Genomic DNA, 11,730 nt, shown 5'->3' with positions numbered 1-11,730 from the left:
CACCCCTCAAATGACATTTTAATATTCTGTTGCATCAACCGGCACCCTTTTGTTTGGGTCTGCTTAGCAGTTGCCGCCCATTGCCAGGGTTTTGAGCCATTTTTAGTTGTTTTTAGCTATAATAGTTTACATTTCTTTGTTTAAATTGGTGAGGTTTCTCTTTAAAGTTCTTTCCCTGATATTGTTTTTATCTTTTCTTTCTTTCTTTCTTTCTTTGTTTCTTTTACAAATTCTTGTGTCGAGGGCTGACTTTCGATAGATCACAGCAAGGTCCCTAATATTTTAGATGTAGAAGTTGAAGATTGGAAAGATGAAGTAACTTGTCATACAAAGGTCTTCCTGCTTGTTAGCGTCAGAGCCAGGAGCAGGGCCAGTCCCAGACACCCTGAGGCTTACCCTTGTGTTCTTTCTCCCCTGCCACCCAGACTGCATAGTCCCTGGAGACTTGAAGACAGGCCCTTCTTGCCTTCTCTTCTCCAGGCTGGGTGATTTGGCTCTCCCAGTGTGCCCTCTGACATCTCCTCTCCCTCCCTTTCATCATCCTAGAGGCCCCTCATCAATCCACTATAATTGGAGCAGCATCCCTGCTGGTCCCCTGAGGCATGGGAGCAGACGATGACTAATGCTTTGGAGACCAGGACTCATCTCTTGGCGCCTCTGGATCTCTGTTGGTTGATGGTGTGCATTCAGATGGGGATGGGGATCCTGTCTGACTCATACCCCTCCCTCCTACCTGGAGCACTGTCTGATTTCATCACATCCACCTTTCCAGAACAGGTGGAGGGACCAGAGAGACCATTCTCTAACTTACCCCCTGGTATGTACAAAATGAGGAAACAGGCTCAGTGACACAGGTTGATCAGTAGCAGATCTGGGACTGGGACCCAAGCCAGGACACTTCCAGTGTGATGTTGGGGAGAGGGCTTTGGAGCCAGGCAGGCCTGGGCATGAAACCCAACTGGGTGAACTTGGGCAAGAGAGTTAAATGATGGCCAATTTCCTCTTCTGTAAAATGGCAATACCCAGCTCAGGGATGTGATAAGGAGTGAATGAGATAACTAATGTAGAGTACGGAGCACTGTGTGCAATAAATGGTAGGTAGTCAGTAGAGCACAGTGCAGTTAAGAGTCTGGGCTTTGGAATCAGAGAAACTATTCAAATCCTAGACACCCATTCGCGAGTTGAGCTGTGTGATCTTGGACGACTTATTTAACAAGAACTAACATTAAATTTACTTGTTGCAGGCATTATGCCAAGTGCCTTAGAGATATTATCTCATGTGATGTTCACAACAATTTTATAAGATGGGTCCCATCAGCATCCTGTTTTTATGACTGAAGATACTGAGGCATGAATCAATTTAGTAATTTTACCTCACCGTCCTGTATTTTCTGATTATTCTCTAGTTTAAGTTCTTTCCTGCCAAACACACCCATCTTCTTCCCTCAGTGCTGAAGAATTCTCTCCCGCTTTTGAGCTTTGGGACACGCCACAGTCTCTTAAAAACCCTCTCCCCTCTTTATCAAGTTCCGTTCCTTCCCTCCGTTCCCGTGTTGCTGGTGACTCTCCCCCGCTACAAAACCCACCCTGCAAGCCGCACTCAGGCTGCTCCAACATCTCCTCTGCCCAGTCAGCTGTCAGCGCCTGGGATCGATTCCGCAGGGTTGTTAAGTGCTCGTTGTACACACGGGTCCCCCTTCACACAAAGGACTTCACGAAGGACGAGCGTCCCCAGCAATTCAATTCAACCAACATCACACCTGCTTGTGTCGCTGCTGGACCACGTGTTGGATACTGTCCTGAATGTTAAACCAGGCTGACAAATCACATACTGCTCACCCCTGCTCTATAAAAATGAAATTCAGATTTCACGCCCAAAACGCAGAAGTCTGAAAATATGCATGAATGTGGAATTTGGGCCAATACTCATTGGGAACACCAGTAGGTTGGTGCAACCACTTTAGAAATACTGTACAGAAGGGCACCTGCGGGGCTTAGTTGGTGGAGCATCGGACTTCAGCTCAGGTCATGATCTCACGGTTCGTGGGTTTGAGCCCCACATCGGGCTCTGTGCTGACCGCGGGGAGCCTGCTTGAGATTCTGTCTCCCTCTCTCTCTGGCCCTCCCCTGCTCACGCTCTCTCTCTCAAAAATAAATAAACATTAAAAAAATACTGTACAGAGTCAGAGATGCACCTACAATCAGCAAGTCTATTCCCAGGCAAACCTGAAGAAACCCTTGCTCACGTGTATAAGGGAACACACACAAAATTATTTCTTGCAGCACATACATGTTTCTTCATAACAAAATGTATTGTTTCCTAAAAAGCTCCAACTAGAGTTTTGGTGTTTTTTTTTTTTAAGATTATTTATTTATTTTGACAGAGAGAGAGGGAGAGAGAGAGAATCCCACAAAGGCCCCAGACTATCAGCACAGAGCCCGTCTCAGGGCTCAATCTCACAACCGTGAGATCGTGACCTGAGCCGAGATCAAGAGTCAGATGCTTGGAGTGCCTGGGTGGCTCAGTGGGTTGAGCGTCCGACTTCAGCTCAGGTCATGGTCTCGCAGTTCGTGGGTTCGAGCCCCGCGTCGGGCTCTGGACTAACAAACAGCTCAGAGCCTGGAGCCTGCTTTGGATTCTGTCTGTCTGTCTGTCTCTCTCTCTCTCCCTCCCTCCCCTGCTCATGCTCTGCCTCTCTCTGTCTCTCAAAAATAAATAAATGTTAAAAAAAATTTAAAAAAAAAGAGTCAGATGCTTAACTGACTGAGCCACCCAGGTACCCTGAGCTCCAACTAGAGTTTTAAAAAATAATGAAAGTACTGAAGTTTTTGAAATCACATTTCATTAAAAAAAATTTATTGTGGTAACATATACATAGCATGAAATTTACTCTTTTAATCACTCTTAAGTGTACAATTCTGTGGTATTAAGTGCTCTCACACCGTGCAACCTAAAAATCCTGTGTTTCTTGCAGCGCCTGGCTGGCTCAGTATGTTAAGTGTCCGACTTTGGCTCAGGTCATGATCTCATGGTTCGTAGGTTCGACCCTCTGTCGGACTCTGTGCTGACATCTCAGAGCCTGGAGCCTGCTTGGGATTCTGTGTCTTCCTCTTTCCCTGCCCTTCCCCCACTCATGCTCTGTCTCTCTCGCTCTCAATAATAATAATAATAATAATAAACATTAAAGAAAAGTGTTAAAAACCCCGTGTTTATTAATGAGCATGGGTTTAAATACCTAGAAGGTAGAACCTAGTAAATCAGGAAACATCTATGTGGTTAACAAAACATTGAATAACCTGTTTTAATTTATCCTGGCATTAAACTGCCCTTTTTTTTCTTGTTGACATAAAAGACATGTGCTGTTATTTTTTTTTTCTTCCTGATCCTTGTCCTATTTCTACCCCAACTTTTTATTATGAAAAATTTCAAATAGAGGGAAAAGCTGAAATCATAGTACAGAAAAACACCTGTAGGTCCACCACCCGGGTTCCCTAATTTTGAGACTCTTGTTCATGCAGTTTATAAAATACTGCCTTCAGAGGTCTTTTGGGTTCATTCCTCGGTTTCCTGTATCCCATTCAGGGCCATTCCTTTCTGGGATTCCTTTTTCGTTTTGTGTGAGTATGCATGCTTCTTTGAAAGTTCTTTGAAAGGGAAACTTGGGGTCCTTGGGGGACCTCAGACGTATGTTAATTTGGCTGGGGAGACAATTCTACATACAAATTCACTTTTTCCCTTAGAACTTTGAAGACCCCACTCTTTTGTCTTCCAGGATGCAGTACTGTTGGTAAGAGATCTGATGCCAATCTACATCTTGATCCCTTATCTCTGGGAACTCTGGAGGCCAACTTTTATCCTCGGAGGTCAGATGCTTCACCACTATGTGTGCCTGGGTGTGTATCTCTTTTTGACTGAAAGACAATTATGAATAAAGGACTTGGTTGATTAGTACAGATGGATGGATGGTGTAGGTTCCTCTGAAGCATGGGAGGTTTTTTTTCACAGAGGATCTCTTTCCTGTGTGGGAGGTCTGACTGTGGGCTCTGATAAGTGGGCGGGGCCTATCAGAAGCAAGCCTCCCTTTAGGCAATCTTGGAATCCCCGGCGTTCTAAAATAAGGAGTGGAACCATGTGTTAACTGGTCTGTTAGTTGCAACGGCCAGAAAACAGGCATGATCCAGCTTAAGCAAAAACAATTTACTGGCTTACAGAGTTCGAAGTGGGGTTGCTGGCTATCTGCATGGTGTCAAGATGGCTGCCGACAGCCCCCTGACTCCCATCATCTTGATCTACAATCTTAATCCATGTTTGTCCACAGTCCCAGAGGAAGATCCTGGAGTGTTCTCTCCCAGGGACCGTATTATTATTAGACTCCAAGGAAGGGATTGACTCTGCTTGGATTCTGTATCTTAGACAGATCTTAAACCAGTCACTGTGGACAGGAGATAGGTACCAAAATTGGCCAGGACTGACCCATGGCCCACTTCTTATGCCTAGTGCAGGCCTGACATTGTGACTGTTTTCCAGAATCACGTGGGATGGCAGAAAGGCAGGCAGCCCCGCAAAGGGCACAATTCCTGGCAGGTAGGCCACCCATATTCTCATAAGGATTCTAGGGCATTTCGTTGCCAGATGGAGTTGCCTCTTCTTTTCCCTTCTGGGACCTCTGGCTTTTTCACTTAAGCACCCTCCCTGAGATCTCTCGTTTTGTTGGGAAAGCACTTCCAGTACCTTTAGCAGATTTGAAAGCAGCCATTCATCCCTGGAGGGCATTGGCACAGCACTATCATATGAGGACATCTACCCTAAAAACCACATCATTAAATTTATAATTTTTGAAAAATGTTTATTTATTTACGTTTGGGGGGGGGGGCGAGCAGAGAGAGAGGGAGACAGGGAATCCCAAGCAGGCTCCATGCTGTTAGCATGGAACCTGACATGGGGCTCAAACCCATGAACCGTGAGATCATGACCTGAACCGAAACCAAAAGTCAATTGCTCAACCGACTGAGCCACCCAGGAGCCCCTTTCATTTTTTTTTTTCTTACTATCGAGTGGTACATGCAAAGCAGACATCCTCCCTTCCACTCTGCACCCCACTTAATGCCAGCTCTCACTGCAGTGGAGAGGGGGTCAGAGACATGGTAGAAATCAGGAATGGAGTCAAGGTCGGGGGGGCATGAGAGTCAGGGGTAGGTGAGGGTGTGAGAGAAAGTAAGGATTGGATATATGCCTTTCACAAGCTACTTGGTAATTTTTATTTGTTTCAAGCTTTTTTCCTTAAGTTTATTTATTTATTTTGAGAAAGAGAGAAAGCATGAGCAAGGGAGGGGCAGAGAGAGAAGGCAAGATAGAATCCCAAGCAGGCTCCGAGCTATCAGCACAGTTCTCTTCAATCTCACCAACCGTGAGATCATGACCTGAGCTGAAATCAAGTGTCGGACCCTTAACTGACTGAGCCACCGAGGTGCCCCTGTTTGTTTCAAGTTTTTATTTAAATCCCAGTTAGTTAACATACAGAGTAATATTAGTTTCACAACTAGAGTTTGGTGATTCATCACTTACATACGATACCCAGTGCCCATCACAAGTGCCCTACTTGGTAATTTTTAACGATAATTTTTATTTCGACTGTTCTATCATTTCAAAATGTCCCTCATATCAAAGTGGCTTTGCCAGGCTGCCCTGCTTTGAGGCCCGGTTAGAATGAGACTCAGATAGCTGATTCCCAGGCCAATACTCTTATCAGATAGTGTACAGTCTCCTTGCAGAGAGGGGCCAGACCTCAGCAGGGCAGATTCCAGCCCCAAGCTCTGCCCTCATTTGTCCTGTGGGTTACTGCCTGAGCAAATGTTCCACCCATCCTATGTTTGGCTCCCCGCACCCCCTCCCTCTTCCTCCTGGGTTCAGATCAGGAAGGCGAGTGTGGAACAGGCAAGAGTGAGCTAGCGGGCTGCTCCCGCCCTCTGCCCCTGGTCCTCTGTCTCTCCAGCCTCCTTGCCTCCCATAAATAAGGCTGACCCAGAGGATGCCTTCATCTCCTTGTTGCACCCTGTTCAAAACTCGGGAGCTACAAGGCCTGTAGACCTCCTCTATACTGCTGCCAGTGCCTGGGAAAGCCATAGGCCACGGCCCCTGGGGCCCTTGGAGCCCTGGATAGAGCCCCTGCCTCCCCAGAGAGCAGTCCCTCCTCGCAGTAGGGTCTCAACCTTGAATTGAAATTTTTGGTTTTAATTTAGTTTCTCTTCCTTTTTCACCCTCTTGTATTTTCCTACACACATACCCCAGCACCCCCATTCTTTAAGTAAGAGATGCTGTCTTAGTTTGGGCTGCCATAACAAAATACCATACACTGGGGGGCTTAAACAAGACACATTGACTTCTCACAGTGCCAGAGGTTCGGAAGTCCAAAATGAAGGTGCCAGCTGATTTGGTTCCTGGTGAGGGCCCTCTTCCTGGCCTGCAGACATCTGCCTTCTCCCTGTGTCCTCACATGACAGAAAGGGAGCCGTCTCTCTCTCTGTCTTCTCTTCCTAGAGCCACTAATCCCATCATGAGGGCCTCACACTCAGGACCCCATCTAAACCTAATTACCTCCCAGAGGCACCACTTCTCAATACCATGCCATTCCAAGTTAGGGCTTCAACATATGAATTGTAGGGGGACACAAACATTCAGTCCATAGTGGATGCTTATTGTAGAAATTTTTGACAAATACAGAAAAGTAAAACAGAAGAAGAGTACAACCTATACTACCGTGTAAAGGTAAACAATATTTAGAAATTTCTAGCATATTCCTTAAAGTATACATATCAGGGGTGCCTGGGTGGCCCAGTCAGTTGCGCGTCCAACTTCTGCTCAGGTCATGATCTCATGGCTCATGGGTTCGAACCCCATGTTGGGCTCTGTGCTGACAGCTTGGAGCTTGAAGCCTGTTTCAGATTTTGTGTCTGCCTCTCTCTCTGCCCCTCCCCCACTCACGCTCTGTCTCACTCTCTCAAAAAAAAATTAATAAATAAACAAAAAAAATTTTTAAATATATATATCATATGTACAACTCTGTATCTCATAAGCATTTTCCCATATGAAAAACTCTTTGTAAACGTTTTATAATACTTACATATTCACCATTTTATTTATTTATTTATTTTGAGCCTAACCCATGGCTTGAGCTCACAACCCTGAGATCAAGAATCAGATGCTTGGGGCTCCCGGATAGCTCAGTCGGTTGGGTGTCAGACTTCAGCGCAGGTCATGACCTCACAGTCTGTGGGTTCGAGCCCGCATTGGGTTCTGTTGCTGACAGCTCAGAGCCTGGACCCTGCTTCCTATGCTGTGTCTCCCTCTCTTTCTGCCCCTACCCCGCTCTCTCTCTCTCTCTCTCTCTTAAAAGTAAACATTAAAAAAAGAAAAAAAGAATCAGATGCTTAACTAACTGAGCCACCCAAGTACCCCTTGTATTCACCATTTTAAATGACTGAATAATATTTTATCCTATGACTATACCACAGGTTATGTGAGCGGTCTCCTGATGTTGGGTGCTGAACTTACTTTTACTTTTTGTTACTGTAAAAATTAACATTATTCCTTGTGACAGAACTGTTTTGTCTTGGCTATGGGAGTGGCTCCACAATCTACATGTGATAAAGTTACATAGAACGAAATACACACACCCAAATGAGTGCATGTAAAATAGTGAAATCTGAATAAGGTGAGGATTGCATGAATGCCAGCATCTTGACCCATGATTATATGAGTTTTTTTTTTTTTCAACGTTTATTTATTTTTGGGACAGAGAGAGACAGAGCATGAACGGGGGAGGGGCAGAGAGAGAGGGAAACACAGAATCGGAAACAGGCTCCAGGCTCTGAGCCATCAGCCCAGAGCCCGACGCGGGGCTCGAACTCACTGACCGCGAGATCGTGACCTGGCTGAAGTCGGACGCTTAACCGACTGTGCCACCCAGGCGCCCCTATATGAGCTTTTTTATTGCCATAGATCGAACGTGTCCCCTCAAAATTCGTATACTGAAACTTAATCTCCAGTGTGATGGTGTTAGAAGGTGGGGCCTTTGTAAGGTGATTAGATCAGGAGGGTGGAGCCCTTGTGAATGGGGTTAGAGAGAGATACCAGAGTTCCTTCACCCGTTCTGCCATGTCTCTGCCATGTCCAGGATACAGCGTCAAGGCAACCACCTCTGAACCAGGGAAAGGCCCCCCACCACACCTGTAACCTGCCGGCGCCTTCAGCTTGGACTTCCCAGCCTTAGAATTGGGAGGAATAAATGTTTTTTAAATGACCCCATCTATGGTGTTTTTGTTATAGCGGCCTGAACAGACGGAGACAGTTACCGTTGGGGAAAACTAGGTAAAGGGAATAGAGACTCTCTCAATGTTATTTCTTATAACTACCTGCTAATCTAAAAATTAATTCAAGAGAAAAGGTTTTAGGGGCGCCCGGCTGGCTCAATCAGTAGAGCGTGTGACTCTGGATCTCGGGGTTGTAAGTTCAAACCCCATGCTGGATGTAGAGATTACTTTAAGAAAAGTAAAGAAAAAAGAGAAGAAAAGAAAAAAGAAAAGAAGAAGCTTTTAGGAATCCACTGTAGTGGACATCTTCTTTGTGTGCATATATACATCTCAACTTCTAATTATTTCCTGTGGGTAGATTCCTATGAGAGAAATTACCAAATTTGAAAACTTGGTCAAAGATACGAACTCTCAGTCCCAGGACGTAGAAGACCTATCTGCATGTCCGCAGAGGAGGAGGGGTTAGCCATACTCACAGACTGTTCTATAAACCCAGAATGCTAGTTCACTACTTACAATGAAAAGTGTGAGCGGACGGGACCAGACTCCCTGTCATTTGGCCAGGGCTTTTGCTGCCTGTAGACCCTCCACCGGCAGAGCCAGGGGAGTTAGGTGACATGATTCAAATGTTAAAGATATCAAGCTAAGGCTTACTACACACACCTCAGAAATAGGGCTGAACCATTGCTACCAGCGACGGACAAATGGGTTCTTGGGCCAGGGGAATCCCTCCCTTAGCAGTGCTTGAATGGGGACAGCCTATATTTGCCTTCTGTGCTCCTAAGGTTGATTAACCCCTGTTCCAATTAGCACATTGTTTCTTTAGGCGTATGATTCTATTCTAGCGAGTTACAGCCAAATCTTGTTGACCCCAGAGCCCTTCTGTCTCATTAAGGCACTTGTTCATAACCCCTTGTTCAGTAGACCTGGAAGCCTCTGGAAGGCTCTGGAAGGCTCCTATCCCCAGTGAAATTGCATGCAAAATTTTGAGTGTATGGTCAAATGTGCATTTTTCTGGAGAGAGAGTTCGTTACATTTATCAGATTTTCAGAAAAGGATATCAGCTTAATAGTGAACATCACATGGCCCCCATGTTCTAGGCCTTGTACTCAGGGTTTTACATAATCTCATGTTATCCCCACTGAGTCCAAAAATTTGTCTCAAGTTATCAGTCTGGGCATGCTAAAGAACCTCTGTTTTCAAGTGACTTTGTATATCTTTTCTCTGGTACAGTCGCTATCTGTCCTACAGGGAAGTCTTATCCACCCCCCACCCCCACCCCCACCTTTTTTATCTTCCTAAATGAAGAAAAAGTTATTGGCAACAAGCACACCCACGATCCATGCCAGATGATGCTGTGGAACAGCTTTGTTGATTCTTCCTGGAGACTGAGCACCACTGTCTGTGTCAGCATCTCTAGTTACCTGTTTTATTTTCTTATTCACAGATCCCTGTGTGCACTCGGATTAACTTGTGAGCTAGCACCTCACATCTACATCTCACCCCCCTTGCCACCTTGAATGCCATCTCCCGCTCCCCTTCCTTCCAAACGGCAGTCCCGCTGTCCGTTTACTCTCCCTTTTACTCCATCAGAGTCTAGAACCCTTAGGTTCTCTAAAGGATCATCGGGTTGCTTTTTATCAAAAGCAGTATGCATTTCGATGCTAGCTTTCCAACAGAAAGTCAGGCAAGAGGCTTTTCAACATTCACTTATACACTGAATATTCATTAATTCAGATACTGTTTGTTCTAGGCACTATGGATATGGGTAAAAATCTTGGCTTTCGCCAAGCCTAGTTTTCAGGGGAAGAGCACGGACTAAAACAAATAAACAACTGAAGATATAGTAAGTCAGATGTTTTTTGGGTTGGTTTTTTTTTTTTTTTTTTTTTGCCTTTTTTTAAAGATGGAGAGAGTGGGGAAGGGCAGAGAGAGAGAGGGAGAGGGAAAATCCCAAGCAGGCTCCATGCCATCAGCACAGAGCCCCACACGGGGCTCCATGTTACAAACCATGAGATCATGACATGAGCCGAAATCAAGAGTCAGACGCTCAACCGACTGAGCCACCCAGGCACCCCAGGTCAGATGCTTTTAAGGGCTGAGAAGAGAAATAAAATAGGGGCAGGGCCTAGAGAGTGCCAGGGACAAGGCACTGCATGTTTACTTGGGGTACTCAGGGAAGGCCTCATTGAGAAGTGACAATCAAGCAAAGGCCTCTGTGGTGTAGTAGACAAAATATGGGTTTAGGGGTCAGACAGGCCTAAGTTCAAATAATGACTCTATACTTCTAAATGTGTGACCTTGGTCTAGACCTTAGCTTGGGCTTTAGTTTCTTCATATATAACATGCAGATACTTACGTCTGCTCCGTGAGAATGCCGTGAGATTGGAGCAAAATAAGGTATATAAAATGCCTGGCACCAAATACATGAATGGGAACCACGGTCATAGCTTTTGCTACATGACCTTGAGGGCCCATCCAGTCAGGGGTTCCTTTAGTTTTGGAGGGTCTTACTTGGGTCCAGAGTCCCAAGGCAGGGGCTGGAGACTCCTCCCTCCCTGAGTCCAGCACCAAGATGAGGTCTGAACCTTCTCTCGTGATGATTTAGATGCAAATCCCGCCACAACAATAATGTGAACACTCCTCTCTGAAAAGAGAGGCTTTTTGTTCTCAAGGAAGACCCTCTCTCTTCCCTGCCTGACAAGGGTGTGGTCTGCAGTCCTTTCCCGGATTGCAAAAACCTCCAATGATTCGACACCCTAGATCTATTTTCATCTCTCTACCACTTGTTTAAAATAAGGAGCTCATTGCTATTCTGCCCACGGCTGCGTCTAAATCATAACTGGGCTGGGAGTTGAATACATTTTTCTCTCTTCTGCTAAATACGACTTTTATCTTTCCGAGCCCACAAGCCCTCAGATGACAGTGTCTGCTTCAGCGGTCCGGGCGTGGGCCCCGGGGAAACACACAGGTGAGGGACCCCCACCACCACCCCCCCAGCTCACAGCGAGCTTCCCTCCCCGTGACCTGTTTGTCTCCCACTGCAAATTCTCCCGCACCTGGAGCTAGCCAAAGCCACCTTCCAAGCTGTCACCTCCTCCTGTTTTCACCGTCCTTCGTTCCTTGGTGGGGGCGGAGGCTTTGTGAGTCTTTGAGTCTCCAAGTCTGTCCTGTGAAGGCTTGAGACTCGGCACCCTCAGGACTTCTGTCTCCCTTTTTCTGACTCCTGTTATAGAGGAGGGAGAAGATGAGCAACATGAGGAAGTTATGGAACTCCAAAACGCAATTTCATCAACATAATTTAAAAGAGATTTTTGACTCCGAAAAGAAATGATGTCATGCTCTAAATTCAGCCTGAAACTCGTGCTTTTTCATCTCTAATCTCTCCCCATCTAAGTCTTAACTCCTCCCGCATACCTC

At 45.8% G+C, this 11,730-nt stretch overlaps 1 long non-coding RNA gene across 1 annotated transcript; it reads left to right on the top strand.

Moving 5' to 3' along the window:
• The first annotated feature begins 3,199 nt into the window (after positions 1-3,199).
• LOC122480108 lies at positions 3,200-10,164 on the top strand. Its single transcript, XR_006296513.1, has 2 exons — positions 3,200-3,894; positions 10,064-10,164. It is a non-coding gene; the product is annotated as an uncharacterized LOC122480108 (long non-coding RNA).
• The last annotated feature ends 1,566 nt before the right edge of the window (positions 10,165-11,730 follow it).

The sequence above is a fragment of the Prionailurus bengalensis genome, chromosome C1, assembly GCF_016509475.1.
Source record: "Prionailurus bengalensis isolate Pbe53 chromosome C1, Fcat_Pben_1.1_paternal_pri, whole genome shotgun sequence".
NCBI lineage: Eukaryota > Metazoa > Chordata > Mammalia > Carnivora > Felidae > Prionailurus > Prionailurus bengalensis.
The sequence above is the reverse complement of the archived record's forward strand: the minus strand, read 5'-3'. Positions and strand labels throughout refer to the sequence as shown.